Below are 17,501 nucleotides of genomic sequence, written 5' to 3'. Positions count from 1 at the left end.
ATAATTAATTTGTCTTGAGGTTATCACATGGAATCCATAATGACGTTAAAGTAACCTTTAGGAACTATATCCCATAACCCTGAAATGGGAGTCTGAGGGCCTGGTTTCCCTTTATCTCATATAATTTTTAACACCTTTATTGAATTATCACTTAAGACAAAGACAAACATACATTTATATAAAAGACAAACCATGTTAACCTGTGCACAGTTACAAATATTATGCATCACGTTATTTTATACAGTTATCAATCCAACATTACATAAGTTTATCAATGTCTGCCTTCCATTAAACCTTACTCCTCGAAAACATTATTCTGCATGTATTGTTCCCACAATTTCCATTTTTTCTATGTAATTTGCTCCTACCATTTCTAAAGATCCCACTCACAGGTCATTTATCTCTGTTACAATATTCATTCCTTCAAATACAGTTCTTTTAGACTTTGATATCCATTTCCTTGTAATTGCTTTTTTACTAGCCATCAGAATTAAAGTTAACAGGGTCTTACTATGTCTAGACAATTCATATCCTGTATCCCAGCTCAAAAACACAATTTCTTTAGTTACACCCACTTGCTCACCCAGTATTTCTGAAACGTACTCTCTTGTGAAGTTTTAAAGCCTGTCAACTAATTACACTCTAAAAGCATAATGTTCCCAGTTACCCCTTTCTTCTCTAACACACCTCCAACATTTGCCATCTACCTGAGGAAAATTTCTTTAGAGTCTGCTTACGTATACAAACATGTCCTAGCAAAAATCCTAAATTTTCTAGACTTTGTTGCATATTTCATAGCCATACAGATATCCTCCCATTGTTTCCCTGTGAATTGCTTATCCAATCTGTCTTCCCAATCTTTTCTAACATTTTTTGATTGGTTCCTACAGTTATTGTGTCTAACTGAAACCTGGCTAAAGCAAGGGACCAAAGACAATGAGATAATGCCACCAAGCTATAATATATATAGAGCAGATCGTCTGACAAAAAAAGGAGGCGGCATTGCGGTGCTCTATAAGAGCACACTGAATGTCACTATTAACTCTCCTCAACCACCCCAGATCGCTAATGCTGAAATACTTGCACTAAAACTACAAATAAATAAAGACAAAAGTATCAATCTAATTGTGATCTACATTCCCCCCGGGAATAACTCTGACACCCTTGAACATATCCTCAGCTGGCTATCAAATAACTATCCTCAAGAAACCATTATCCTAGGTGATGTCAATATAGACTGGAAGCAATGCTCCTCAGAAGTCAACCCTACCCACATCAACTTACAAGGATTCTGTCAGTTATTATCTTCCCCCACCAGAATAGGTAATATTAATCAAAAAGAGAGTATCCTAGACTGGATCCTCATCAACAGTCATCCCCAAACATATATGGCCGGAACCCTTCCAAACAATCTAAGCGACCATCTCATCACCTATATTATGAAAAATAAGATAATAAACTCCACCCAGCCTAGGTATAGGCCAGTCAGAAATAAGAAGCATTTAGACCTCACAAAATTCCTGATGGAACTTAAATCCTTTAACTGGGCATCCCTTAAGCATCTCCCACTAGAGGAGGCAGTATATCTTTTTAATAGGACATTCCTAGCTATACTTGAGTCCCATGCCCCAATAAGATCAATTAGAATAAAAACAAATATTGCACCCTGGTTAACAAAAAATACCATATCACTAATCAAAAGTAGAAACAAAACCTGGAACACCTGGCGTTCAACCAAATCAACCCCAGACCGCATAAAATTTCAACAACTAAGAAATGAGACCAAAAAAGCAACATTATCTGATAAGAAAAATTACTATTCCCAACTCCAAAATAAACACCAAAACAACCCTCAAAAATTCTGGACTGGATTAAATAATCTTCTCCACCCAGGGAAATCCTCTACCCCTACCCCAAAGACACTAAGTGACAAAACACCTGAAGACGTAGCAAATTCCTTTAACAATTTCTTTACTGATACTATACAATCCTTAGCAAACCAACTACCATCCACCAACTCCATTAAAACAGAACGGAATCAACCTTTAAATTCCAACCTGTCCCTACTGCATATATATGTTCCTTACTGAAGAAACTAAAACCAACTACTCTCTCTGCAGACCTTCTCCCAGCGGAATACTTACAAATAGCAGCAGATGTCATAGCGTACCCCATCTCAATACTAATCAATAGAACCATAGCAGAATCCACAATCCCATCAATATGGAAAGTATCCCATGTCATCCCTCTCCACAAAGGAGGCCTATCTACTGAGCTATCAAATTATAGGCCCATAGCAATACTGTCACCATTGGCCAAAATCATGGAGAAGTGTATACACAAACAACTCCTTCACTATCTTACCATGAACAAATTACTAACAGACACACAACATGGTTTTAGACCCCATCATAGTACAACCACTGCTCTTCTCTCTTTCACCGACACTATCAATCACAATCGAAATGACAAAAAAAATCCTCAGCATTATTTCTCGACCTATCGAAGGCCTTCGATATGGTGAACCACCAGCTACTACATCAGACACTAGAAAATCTCCAACTAGACAAACAAGTTCTAGATTGGTTTCATGGCTATCTCTCTGATAGGAAACAAGCCGTACTTTGGCATACTAAACTTTCCAACCTCCTACCCAATACTATAGGAGTACCCCAAGGATCTATACTGGGGCCTCTTCTGTTTACTATTTTTATAAATGACCTGTATAAAGCCATCCCTGAAGCAACCTGCATTCAATATGCAGATGACTCGACATTAGTCTGTGCTGACACTACTCCTGACAACCTATTATCCAAAACCCAAACATGTTTCAGGGCAGTAGAGAACTGGCTATTAGGACGTAAATTGATCCTTAACCCAAACAAAACCAAATTATTACTCTTCCAACCCACTCAAAAGACCACACCTCTATCCTTTTCTATTCAATCCAAAAATGGGACTGTCATCTCTCCAGACTCCTATACCAAACTACTAGGAGTTTCCATAGATAACAGACTTAGATTCGATATCCATATTAATCAGACCATCAAAACCGTTAATAAAAAACTTGGGTCTCTATACCGGATCAAATCTTTTCTAACCCCAATAGCGAAAGTGACAATGGCCCGCTCAAATCTTCTCTCTACCCTCCTGTATGCCTCCCCCATACTCACTAATCTTAAAACAGTGGAAATAAACAAACTTACACGCTGTTATAATCAGATTGCTAGATTTGCAACAGGAATGCCCTATAGAACACACCACTGTGTTAACCTAAGAAACTTAGGTTGGTTAGAACTCACTAACCTGCTACAGCAGACCCAACTTATGGAAGTATATAAAATCCTGAACCAACCTGACAAAACTCCAGCACTGAATAACTTAATAAGGCCCTATAATAATCTCAGTAGTCTACGTTCCTCCAATAAGCAACTAGTTCAAACAGTCAAAGCAAACAATGTAGGTGGTGACTCACTTTTTAGCAATGCCATTGGCAAAATATGGAACTCCCTTCCTCCCAGCCTTTCCTGCACTTCCTCCCTATGCGTTTTCAAAAAAAGGTTAAATCAACATCTAAAGTTATATTGGCTCTGTCAATGCTCAAGTCCTGACTAATCCTCTCTCTCGCAAGTATACATACTTCCCTAGATGCATCCCCCTCGCTTTTACTTCTTTCTCTCTCCTCTAAACTGAAATGGTTAGACTAGATGGAGAATCAGCATGCTAGAAGTAGTATTAATATGTTTGTACCCCTGATATTGTTTATGATCAACTTATTTTTTTTACTACATCTCCTTTGTACCATTTACTAGTATAGGAAACTAATATGTTTTTTTTTCTTTTAGTTCTATGTATTGTTTTGTTACTGAGTCCTATGTATTATCTAAATGCATTATATTCATTCACTGTGGAGCTTTTCTCCCCGGGCCTCCGCTGAAAATGGACATGTATCCAGTCGGACTTTCCCGGTCAACAAATGTGAAATAAATAAATAAAATAAAATAAATTGTGGAATATTGTATATGCCCTACTTATATCCTGTTTTTAAGAGCAACTTCTGCTCCAGATTCAACTAAATCCTCTACCAGAGCAGGTCTTTCACTTAGTATTCTCGTATCCCTTTTTCATTGCATATACTCAGATAGCAATCCCTGAAAGGGAAGGCAGTACAAATGTCTTCTCAGCCTCTTCCCACTTTATAATCTTTCCTTCTCTACTTATTTGCTGGGTGAAACAATTCATGTATGGGTACATAGTGTACAGCTATATCCTTTTGTTTGTTTTCATTAATTTTGTCTCACAAAAAGAGTTGGAACTCTCTTAGAATGTTCCACAACACTGGAGATGTCCTTTTTGGTCTTATAAGGTACAAAATAATGTCATCTGCATATAAAGCCAATGTTTCTTGATTACCATACCAATTATATCCTTTAATTTTTGAGTGCCTTAATTTCTTTCCCTCCTGCTCTAAATATAACACAAATAGCAAAGGGAAACAGCATACCCCTGACTTGTTCCTCTGTTCAGATAGCATACTCTCTGATAAGGTGTAAGTATGGAAATACAGCAGTCCCAATTTAAAATATCCAGAAGTAAAGTAGGCAGCAAACAGGCAGCAGGTAAAATAAATATAAATCTAATGCATATACAAACTGATAAGTGCTTTTGCTATGGAATCATTGCTTCTACAGACCCTAGTGAAACAACATATTTTCTAAACATTTATACAACACTGACATAATACACAGACAAATCAAAAGCTAAAACTAATAAAACAATTAAATAGTTAAAGCTACACTCATTAAAAAAGTGAACCCAGCAAAAAGAAATAGACATTACTTTTTCCTTTTCCTTATACTTTTTAAAACTGGTTTCAAAGGTACAAATTCATGTGAACCTAACACAATGTGAGAACATAGTTTGGCTATCCATCTTGCTTCAAATATTTCTGTTTCATTTTCACTGTTAACCAACCTGGCATTCTCATATATATAACATCTAACACATTAAAAGAAAACTTATGTGAATTACCTTGCATCTGAACATGTTTAGCTAAGGCAGTGACAGTGTAACTTTTATTTATACAATATATATGGTCCCTAATCCATTCATGAAACAGACAGTTGGTTTTGCCAACATAAAATGAGTTGTATTGCTCACAGTTGGTTAAATAAACAACATTCATGGTGTCACAGTTAGCCATAACATTTAAAAATATTTCTTCCCTGTCTGTGGATGAACAAACTCATCACTCTCTCTAACATACGAGCAAAATTACAAGTGCCACAATTTTTGGTACCCTCTCCTGGTTGTCCATAACCCAACTTGTCTGTGTAACACAACATCCTCTTTAAATTCTCCATATTCCTGCAGTGAAACTCAGGAGATGTGTCAACTAATGCTTCAACAATGAATCAGAGGTTAAAATATGCCAATTATTTTTGATCAGTGACCTTATTTATGTTGCTGTAAAAAGCCATAGGGTCTGCTAAAACATTTTCCTTTCTAACTTGTCTATGTGGATCCTGGGTGGGGGTTGTAAAATAGGGTCTCCCAACACCCTTCCTAAGCTGGCGGGCACTACATATACCATTAGCTATCTCAGACCCCTTATACCTTTAGCTTCAAAATCATGCTTTAGGGTCATGATAAATTCCTGAAAATCATGGTCTTTAACAAGTACCCTAGAGGCCCTTAACATTTTTCCCGTCAACACATTCTCAAATGCATGGTTAGGATGCTTACTGCTATGATGGACAAGACTTGGTTTGTAACAATTCTTCCTATAAAGGCTTGTAAAAATTCTATTACTACCAGGCTCCCCCTTCACCATAACATCCAAATAATGTATATAAGTGTGAGACTTAGTGGCAGTGAACCACATAACGTCTGCAGTGGAAAGAAGGTAGAAAATAAATGCATCTGATTCCACTATGGTGTCAGTCCAAACCATAAAAAGGCCATCCATGAACCACCTGCAAAATTTTATTTTGGTGACCCCCACCATTTCAAACCTACTAGAAACTTGCATTCCCATATGGCCATAACAGCATTAGCATAGCTATTGGCACAAGGTGTGCCCAAAGCTATGCCATGCTTCTGATAGCAATATGTATTGTCACATGTAAAGATGTTATTCTCTAAAACCATCTCAAGGAGAAATACAATGAAATCAGACTGCCTAGCATCCAAATCACTTCTCATTTCAAAAAATCCTTAACCATTAAAATACCATGCTGGTTAGGTATCACTGTAAACAATGATACAACATCAAGTGTTACCAAAAGGTTGCTAGATGGAAACACACCATCCTTGGAAAATTCATACAAATCAAAAATAAATGGATGTGTATCTTTTTAAACAAAGACATAAGTGTCCAGCATTGGTCTCAACGTTTTCTCTATATAAATGGACATAGGTTCAGTGAGCCACCCCTCCCCACCAGCAACTATAGGTCTAAATGGAGGATGTCTCATGTTATTATCAATACTGGGTAAACCCTGAAATAATGGAACAAGAGGTAAATCAACTTTTAGGTACCTGTATAAATCATCAGGTATAGCTCCTTCTAACTTGGCATTATGGAGCAAACTATGAACACTACCAATAAAACCATATAACTCAACCTTAGAAATACATTTATAAGTTTCACTAATTGGATAGCATAGCATTCAAGGTATTATAATAAAATTCACTGTTCATAACAACCACCATGGCCCCCTTATCAGCAGATTTTATCACAATACGTCGTTCATTCATAACGGAGCAGAAGACACGGCACTCCTTTGGTGATAAATTAACAAACCTGTGACCAGTTTTACCTTTCTGTAACACATTAAATATTAGATTTACATATTCTCAAAAACACTTCTAAAGTAGAATTATTGACAGGAACAAATGTACTAGGTTAACGAAATAAAACATTATTGATGATACCAGTCACTCCAAACTGTAACTTCAACATAATGTTTCATGCAGTTTCAAATCAAAAATAACATTCACCACATCACAACCTGGTGATGGAATGAAAAATAAACCTTTACTCTAAATGGACACTTCTGCCTCAGACAGTATCTTTGTAGATATATTGTATATTAGCACGAGTCTCTCATGAACTACATTCTCTTCAAACTGTTCTCCTTTCCTCTGTGGCTCTTCTTCCACTTCTCCCTCCCTCGACTGCATGAGTGTGAGCAGTTGCCCACCCATGTGCTTTGATGGCCTGTAGCAGAGTCAGAAAACCCTGCCCTATCGAAGCAACAGTAGTTTTCCTTCTAACCACTGGTTGCTCAACAGTACTAGTCATAGCTGGAGTCATCCCTCTTTAGTTAGTATTCACCTCATTACCTGTCTAATGGGGGAGTGGTATATACAGAGCTGTCACTCAATACAGTAGTTAATTTAGGAGAGCTACTTGGTGCTGTTTTAGCTAAGGTCATGTCATCACAGCCTTTAAATACATCAGAGTTTACTGCTGTGTTCAGTTTCTCATATGTCACAGTTCTTGGCCAGGAGAAAACATGATCAGCATGAAAATCACTGAAACAATGATTAGGTTTCTTCCTCTTACTGTAATCAACTTTCTCACAGGCACTCACATTATCTAAAATCTCATTTTACACCGAGCTAATCGAAGGAAGGACACTCAGCAAACTCGGAGCTATAATATATAACATTAAGCATCCTGTTTTTTGTTTATTTTGTTCTTTAATTCTTTGTTATTTATAGCACTTTGTGTACTGTGTATTTTTTTCTAGCTAGTTTCACTGTGTGTGAGGTATTAACTGGAAACTGTCCACTCTTATTAAGCATCTGTTGGGTTGTTTGTTTATGATAACTTGTTGCAGTTAAACTCTTTTTTCTAGTGGCTCCTTTAGCTGTTTAAAACTTTCATTTAAAGGTTCACTGCTGCTTTTCAGCTGTGAGTAACATTTCTGCAGTTTGTTCTAAGTAGTGGGGATATCTGTAGCATTTCCATATTCAGGCTTGTATGTGGGCCTAGTGTTTGTGGAGGCTGTGTGTCTGAGCACATAATTCAGGGACATCTTGTTTTAGCCAAAGCCATCAGGCATTTCAGTGAGAAAGAATTGTTTGAGGTCATTGGCTGACTGAGGTCTCCTGAACTACAGCTTAGACTAAGCACCTCATTGGTTCTTTTGAAGATTTCTTTCTTAAAAGCTGTCTCAGGTTTCAACTTTCTGTTACCTAAGAAGCTCAGTTGCGAGTGTTCTGCCATTTTACACCGAGCTAAATCGAAGGAAGGACACTCAGCAAACTCGGAGCTATAATATGTAACATTAAGTATCCTGTTTTATGGTATTTTGTTCTTTATTTCTTTGTTATTTATAGCATTTTGTGTACTGTGTATTTTTTCTAGCTAGTTTCACTGTGTGTGAGGTATTAACTGGAAATTGTCCACTCTTATTAAGCACCTGTTGGGTTGTTTGTTTATGATAATTTGTTGCAGTTAAACTCTTTTTTTCTAGTGGCTCCTTTAGCGGTTTAAAACGTTCATTTAAAGGCTAACTGCTGCTTTTCAGCTGTGAGTAACATTTCTGAACTTTGTTCTAAGTAGTGGGGATATTTGTAGCATTTCCATATTCAGGCTTGTATTTGGGCCTAGCGTTTGTGGAGGATGTGTGTCTGAGCACATAATTCAGGGACATCTTGTTTTAGCCAAAGCCATCAGGCATTTCAGTGAGAGAGAATTGTTTGAGGTCATTGGCTGACTGAGGTCTCCTGGACTACAGCTTAGACTAAGCACCTCATTGGTTCTTTTGAGATTTCATTCTTAAAAGCTGTCTCAGGTTTCAACTTTCTGTTACCTAAGAAGCTCACTTGTGAGTATTCTGCCATTTTACACCGAGCTAATCGAAGGAAGGACACTCAGCAAACTCAGAGCTATAATATATAACATTAAGTGTCCTGTTTTTTGTTTATTTTGTTCTTTATTTCTTTGTTATTTATAGCACTTTGTGTACTGTGTATTTTTTCTAGCTAGTTTCACTGTGTGTGAGGTATTAACTGGAAATTGTCCACTCTTATTAAGCATCTGTTAGGTTGTTTGTTTATGATAACTTGTTGCAGTTAAACTCTTTTTCCTAGTGGCTACTTTATCTGTTTAAAACTTTCATTTAAAGGCTCACTGCTGCTTTTCAGCTGTGAGTTCTAAGTAGTGGGGATATTTGTAACATTTCCATACTCAGGCTTGTATTTGGGCCTAGTGTTTGTGGAGGCTGTGTGTCTGAACACATAATTCAGGGTCATCTTGTTTTAGCCAAAGCCATCAGGCATAGTGTTTTTATAGTTGGTGGCTTTGCAGTTGCCCGCCCCTAGTGTAAATTTGATCTGGGACCCTCCTCCCAGTCTAGTGTCATTACCTCATTTTACCCAGTACAGGGAGAGCATTTGAGAAGGCCAATCAGTTTAGTTTCTGCTACTCCTTTCTCTCTTTCCACAAAAAAAAAAAAAATTATCTGCTTTTACTGTATTTGTGTTTTTTCCTACTTTATTTTGCTTTTACGTCATCTTAAACGTACTCAATTGTATTTTTTACTGCTTGGTGTAACTCAGTCTAAGCCTTTTAGTTTAAGCACCTGGGCTTCAGACCAGTTTTACATTTAGAAGGTTTGTGGTCTGCACTGTAGTGGCAGAACAGGTAGCTTACATCCTTCTAAGTTGGGAACTGCTGATTGAGGGCTCAGTGTGTGTTATTCTAAAAGTGTATTAGTTCTGGTTTAAGCACTTGGGCTTCAGGCCAGTTATTTTACATTAAGAAGGATCGCGGTATGCACTCTTGTGGGAGGAGAGGCTGGACTCTGCCCTTCTGAGCTGGGAATTTCTGGTTAAAGGCTTATAGTGCCTGCATATTCTAACTGTTTCTTACTGAAATTGGTACACCTTGTTTGCTGTAGCATAGACTAGATCCAGGCCTGCTGAATTTAGCTTTGTTTGTATGCTTGCTGTTTGTTTTTTTCCCTGAAACGCTAATTCCACCTAAAACGCGGCCTTTTAGCACTTCTGTGGATCCCTAGTGATATCTGCATTGCTTACTGTACTTATTTCCTTGTTTCACTTGAAAGAAAGGTACTGTTTGTCATTTTTTCATTTAAGTTACCTGTAACACATTGCATTTAAGTTACCTGGCACTTGCTCACGAAAGCAATTATATAAGTCAGCTCTAAAAAATTAAAAGCTCTACACCCTCACAAACTCCCCTTGAGTACCTTGTTCCCCATTAGCCCTTTTTTTCAATTATAAAGGAATTCCCAATACTATTCTAGCATGTCCAAAGGTCAGTTGTCAACCTCCTCTCCGGTACAGCTGGTGAATCTGGGAATCTTAAGGCAATGTTACAACTGCCTCATGTACACAGACAACCCTCTCCTCCTCCCAACAAATTCCAACACATGTGAGAGATGCAACCATATAGCCAAACTGGAGGCTAAGCTCTCTCAACTCAGTACTGGCGTAACCAGTCAGGAGGAGAAGGGAACCACACTCACTACAATTCCAGTCTCACATAGACATACCATGACAACAAACCAAACACATACACACACAAAAACATACTCGGAGGCTCTGAATAAAAATCTGCCTAAGCAGCAGAGACCACCAAAGCAGACACCCAAGCAACCGCTACCCCAAAACAAAACACGTGCAACACATAGCTCACAAAGCCAGTGTGCCGAACAGTCACAGCCATTAAGGCTAAACAACACACCTGATACACTTGTAATAGGTGACTCTATCATCAGGCACACTGACGTCCCGCTCACCAGGCTGAACAAGGAGAAGGTCACGGTGAGCTGCCTGTCAGGCGCTAGGATCCATCACATAACACAAGCACTCAGGTCACTCCAAGGCAAGTACAAATATGACTCAGTCATTGTCCATGCTGGTGTTAATGACCTGAGACGTACCTCCCTGGACTACATGAAAAGAGACACAGAGGAGGTCTCTGAGCATGTAGCCCAGGCCAGTATGACCCTGACCTTGAGTAGCATCTTACCCTCACCAAGAATGATGCCACAATATGAAGACAAGATGATCAATTTCAACAATTGGCTTAAGTATTGGTGTCATTCAAAGGGGATCCAATGCCTGTCAGCCTGGGATGACATGCTCGACAAGCCACGATGCTTCGCTAGGGATGGCTTGCACCTGTCACCCCTGGGCTTTCGGATATTGGCAAAGGCTCTTGCTACCCCCATAGTGCCTTTTTTAGGCAAGGCTCAAAAGACAAACCCACCTCCATAGGTATCACAAGGGATAAGAAACTAAGAGCAATGCTACTCAACGCCAGAAGTCTAAACCTCAAGATGCACGCACTCGAAACTCTCCTTAGCATGGAGAACATCGATATCTGTGCAGTAACAGAAACCTGGTTCGAGGCTCCCGAGAGCACCCCAGCACTACCAGGTTATACCTCATACCATGCTTTTCGGCCCCAAAACTTGGACCGAACCACAAAAGGAGGGGGAGTATCAATATTCGACAAAGATACCCACACCTCCTGGTTGGTGGCACAGCACGAAGCATCAGAGAATATCCATGTGCAACTAACAGTGAGTAAAACTGCCTTCCAGTTTATAGCCTGCTACAGACCACCCTCCCAAACACCGGAATCCCACTTGGCCTTCCTGAGAATACTGGAAAATATGAAGGTCTCTCCAAACACCATTATATTGGGCGACATCAACTACCCAAACATAGACTGGGAGCATTACTCTAGCTCCAACACCCTAGCCCAAAGGTTCCTAGAATTTATAAACTCAAATGCTATGGAACAACTTGTTACCACTCCCACAAGAGGGGAAAACATACTGGACCTGATCATCACCAACATGGGGACACTATGCTCCAGACCAGAAGTGTATCCCTCACTGGTAAGATCAGACCATAAACTAATCTCACTGGATATTCACATCCCTACTCCACCCCCTGCCCAGAAAACCAGTGAAAAACTTCTCTAAAGCAAATTTCACACGCCTCAAAACTGAGGCGGAATCCTTCAAAGCCCCCGGGCCTGTGGAAAATACGGCCCAGACCGCAGAATCCTTTATAAACGCATTCTATGAACACCTTCAGGAATGCATGGATCATGCAATCCCAAATAAAACCAAGACCCAATCCTCCAAAGGCAGACATCCTGTCTGGTGGACCCCAGCCATAAACAAACTATACAATAGGAGGAGGAAGCTACTACATGATAGAGCAAAATCCCAAAAAGGGAAGGCATCTCTGATCAGTATTAGCAAAAAACTACGGGCACTCATAAAATCGTCTAAGGCCAGCTTCGAGAGAAAAATTGCACCGGACACTAAGGATAATCACAAGGCTTTCTTTAGTTATGTTAGGAACCTGGGTAGGAATTCCCAGATATGCTCATAATTAGTCCAAAATGACAAAAAATACACCGAGCCCACAGACATTGCCAACATCCTAGCTGACAGGTTCAGTGCAAACCCCCCCCTCCCCACCAAAAGGGCAAATATCTATCCCAACAGAGTGCTGCCCCCCTGACATCTCAGATGCTCAGGTAAGAGCCGCCCTCTCCAAAGCAAAAACACAGCATCAATGGGACCAGATGGTGTCCCGGCTCGTCCTACATGAACTCCAAGAAGAGCTAAACCCAAACATAAAACTACTGTTCAATCTTAGCCTTACTACAGGATATGTACCCAAAGAGTGGCGTACAGCAACAGTGGTCCCTCTCCACAAAGGTGGTGCCTCAATGGATCCTGGAAACTATCACCCCATAAGCCTGACTAGCTTGGTCTGCAAAGCTATGGAAAGGATCATTATGGACCTCATAAATAAAGATATTGGGGACCTACAGACACTGGATCCTACCCAGTTCGGCTTTGTTAAGGGCAGATCCTGCCTCTTAAACCTGGTCAATTTCTTTGAAACAGTCACCAAGGCCATTGACGAGGAGAAGGTGGTCCACACAGCCTACCTGGACCTCGCAAAAGCCTTCGATACAATACCCCACTCGGGCATTATAGATAAGCTCACCAGCTTAAATATAAACCCCTATGTCACTAGATGGGTTGCAAACCGGCTCAAGGGCAGAACCCACATGGTTAGAATTGCTGGAGCCATGTCAGACTCCAAACCAGTTACAAGTGGCGTCCCACAGGGCTCAGTCCTGGGACCTCTCTTGTTCGGTATATATTTCTCGGCGGTACAGGCCAACACGGAAGGACTGTGGCTGACCAAGTTCGCAGATGACTGCAAACTGGGCGCCATAATCAACTCTCCAGCTGACACAAGCATCCTCCAAAAGAGCCTCACAGAAACAGACAACTGGTGCCAGAGCCATGGCCTCAAGCTAAATGCCAAAAAGTGTATAGTCATCCCCTTTGGCAAAAACAAAGTGCCCACAAATTACCACATTGGTGGTACTCCATTAAGTACAGAAGAAGTCATGAGGGACCTGGGGACCCAAGTTGATAGCAATCTCTCATTTGACAACCACGTGGCCAAAGTGGTTAGAAAAACATTTTATATAGCCCACCTAATCATGAAGGGATTCACATCTAGATCAGGGGAGGTCATCGTGCCTCTTTACTTATCCCTCATCAGGCCCATAATTGAGTACAATGCTCCTTTTGGGATGTACTTTACCAGACACCTGCAGCAACTGGAAAGACCCCAAAAGTACCTCACCAAGAGGATCAAAGGGTCAAACAGATGCCATATGCTGCCCGGTTAAAGAAACTCCAGCTCTACTCAGTGGCATACCGCCTGCTCAGAGGCGATCTGTGCCTGACGTATAAAGCCATGTCCAACCCGGAATTAATGGACATGCTGTACCTCAGAAAATCCAAATCCCATCGAGCTACGCGCTCGAGAGACTTGAACCTCAGCACTGAAATAAATAGGACATGCTGGAGGGACAGATTCATAACCCAGAGGCTCCCTTCACTCTGGAATAAAATCCCAGTCCAGGTTAGGCAGAGTCCCACATTGACTCTCTTCAAGAGGAATCTTGATGAGTGGATGGGAGATCGTAGGTTTACCCCGGCTATCACTTCTGTGTAACTGTTAGACAGAGGCACAGTATACTAACCTCAAAAAAAGGCATAGCAAAATTAATTTAAAATGGGTGGCAAAAGCCAAACACACTCTGGCTAGGCTTATAAATGCCCTAGGGCAGATAGCCTAGTATGAACCTATGAACCTATTAAATGGCTAGATCAACCTCATCCACTGAAATTAGTGTACAGAATTCACTTTCTTTTCATGGGATATCAGCACAAAGTTCAGTTTCTTTACGCAGAAGAAAGTCTATCAGCAATTGAAGGTAGCGAAAACCAGTCTCCCAATTAATTTTGTGCCAAGATGCTAACAATTCAAGGAGCTACTGCTGTGCAAGGGCATATTAAGAAGCCTGATGCTCCATGGTATAACTTTAAACTGTATACAAGCTTCAAAATGCATTCCCTGCTGTTGACAACATTTAAGTTCATACAAATTATTTTTTTACAGTCCTCAGTTTAGCAGCAAATAACTTCTTTACTTCCCCTTCAACAGTATTAGAGTCATTCAAAGAGTACTCACCACTCAGCAGGGGGTTTGTATCAACATTCAGCAATCTTGTCATCCTGTTGTTTATCACTGTTAACTGCTCATGGTTCATTGCAGTGTCTATAGCTGGATTACCAGAAAGCCCTTCAGCCATGCTCTGCTGGTAAAACCAAAAGTCCAAAATGTAAGCCATAAAAATTCCACCAGCAGACAAACCACACTAGAAGCCAAAAATCAAAACTAAGTGCAGAGAGAAGCATCGGTGTGGAAACATAGCAGTCACAGTTCAAAATATCCACAGGTAAAATAGGCAGCAAACAGCAGGCAGCAGGTAAAATAAATCCAAGTTTAATGCATATACAAACTGGTAAGCACTTTTGCTATGGAATCATAGCTTCTACAGACCCTAGTGAAACAACGTCTTTACTAAACATTTATATAACACTGTCATAATACACACTGTCATAATACACAGACCAATCAAAAGCTAAAACTAATAAAACAATTAAATAGTTAAATATGAACTAACTGACATAGTGAACACAGCAAAAAGGAAATAGAAATTACGTGTTCCTTTTCCTTCTACCTTTTAAAACAGGTTTCAAAGTTACAAATTAATTTAAACCTAACCCCATATGAGAACGTAGTTTGGCTATCCATCTTGCTTCACATCTTTCTGTTTCATTTTCAATGGTACCCAACCTGGCATTGTCATATTTAACATCTTAGAAAGTAAAAGGAAACTTATGTGCATTACCTCTCATCTAAATAGGTTTAGCTAAGGCACTGACAGTGTTACCTTTATTTATACAATATATATGGTCCCTAATACGCTCACGAAACTGACAGTTGGTTTTGCCAACATAAAATGAGCTGCATTGCTCACAGTTGGCCAAATAAAACAACATTCATGATGTCACAGTTAGCCATAACATTTAAAAAATATGTCTTCCCTGTCTGTGGATGAACAAATCATTGTCTAACATACCGACAAAAATTACAAATACCACACTTTTTGGTATCCCCTCCCAATTGTCCAAACCCAAGTTATCCAAGTAACACAACAACCTCTTTAAATTTGTTATATTTCTGTAGCAAAACTTAGGAGATGTGCCAACTAATGCTTCAACATGTGAATCAGAGACTTAAATATGCCATTTTTTTAATTACATCAGTGACCTTATTTATTTTGCTGAAAATAGTCGAAGGGACTCTTAAAACATTGTCCTTTCTAACTTGTCTATGTGGGTCCCAGGTGGGGGTTACAAAATGGGGTCTCACATCACCCTTCCACATATACCCTTAGCTATCTCAGTACCCTTTACCCCCCTAGCTTCAAAATCATCCTCCAGGGTCACGATAAATTCCTCAAAATCCTTGTCTTTAACATGTAGCCTAGAGGTCCTTAACATTTGTCCCTTCATCACATTCTCTAAAACATAGGATGGATTCTGCTATGATGGACACAACTCGGTTTGCAACAATCCTTCCTATAAAGGCGTGTAATAAGTCTATTACTATCAGGCTTTCTCTTCACCAGAACATCCAAATAAGGTATCTCAGTATTGGACTTAGTGGCAGTAAACCACAAAAATCTGTAGTGGAATGAAGATAGCAAATTAATTTACCTAATTCAACTATGGTGCCAGTCCATACAATAAAAGGGTCATCCACAAACCATCAGTAAAATTTTATTTGATGACCCCACCATCATGAACCCACTAGAAATTTGCAATCACTTATGACCATAACAGCATTGGCATAGCTACTGGCGCAAGGTGTGCCCATAGCTACACCATTCCTCTGATGGTACTGTTCTCTATACTATTTGTGTGGTTTGACTTGTTTCTCAGATTAGGGAGAGAGGGAATTTATTCCTTTCTTCCTTTTTAAAACTCTAAAAACATAAAGGTATGCTTCTGTGGGAAGGGGGGGGGGGCAGAAAGTGCAACACTTGAAAATTGTACTGTACTGTATTTCTTTGATTTTTTTTTTTTTTCTGGTTGCTTCAGTTCCAGTTAACTGAGACTTTACTGTATCAGTTTTAGCTTTTGATTTGTCTATGTATTATGGCATATAAATGTTTAGTAAAGATGTTGTTTCACTACAGTCTGAAGAAGCTATGATTCCATAGCAAAAGTGCTTACCAGTTTGTATATGCATTAAACTTGGATTTAATTTTACCTGCTGTTTGCTGCCTATTTTACCTGCGGATATTTTGAACTGTGACTGCTGTGGTTCCACACTGGTGCTTCTCTCTGCACTTAGTTTTGATTTTTGGCTACTACTGTGGTTTGTTTGATGGTGGAATTGTTGTGTTTTACAATGTCTATGCCTCCTGATTTATTATCTTCCCCTTTAGTCAGCTTGTTTCCTTGGAAACATAATAACAAAATGTACAGCTGTACTCAGCTCCATACTTCTCAACTGGCACTGAATATTTATTAATTATTTATTACATTGTGGTCTCCTACATTTTAAACCCACTTGCATTCACAAAAAATTGCCACTAGATTAAGCCAAGGGCATTAATCCAAACATTCACCTATGCAAAAGTAAAAGAAAACATTTCAGTTCTACATTTATATAATTAATTAGTGCACTTTTGCACCATATTCCCTACTCCAATAGTCCATGATTATAACCTATTGAACATGCTTTTGTCCAGACTTTCTTCTCCTTTTACATTGTAATATCTACATTTCTTAAAACAAAAAAAAACTAAACAAAGCACCTGTTTACTTTAGTATTTTATCACATACAACAATCACTGAAAATAGTTTCCTATATAACATGTAATTTATATAAAAAATGTTTTATACTAAACTGTTAATGACAAATATTGGTTTACGTACAGTTACCTTTTCACTCACTCTCTTTTGTCTTTTTAGTCACCTTCCAAACATTAATGACATGAAGTAGAGTATATGCCTGTAAGTCTTCCAGGAAGTTTAACACAGTCAACA

The sequence above is a fragment of the Protopterus annectens genome, chromosome 9.part0, assembly GCF_019279795.1.
Source record: "Protopterus annectens isolate FY-2018-M chromosome 9.part0, PAN1.0, whole genome shotgun sequence".
Lineage (NCBI taxonomy): Eukaryota > Metazoa > Chordata > Ceratodontiformes > Protopteridae > Protopterus > Protopterus annectens.
This window is presented reverse-complemented; position numbering follows the sequence as displayed.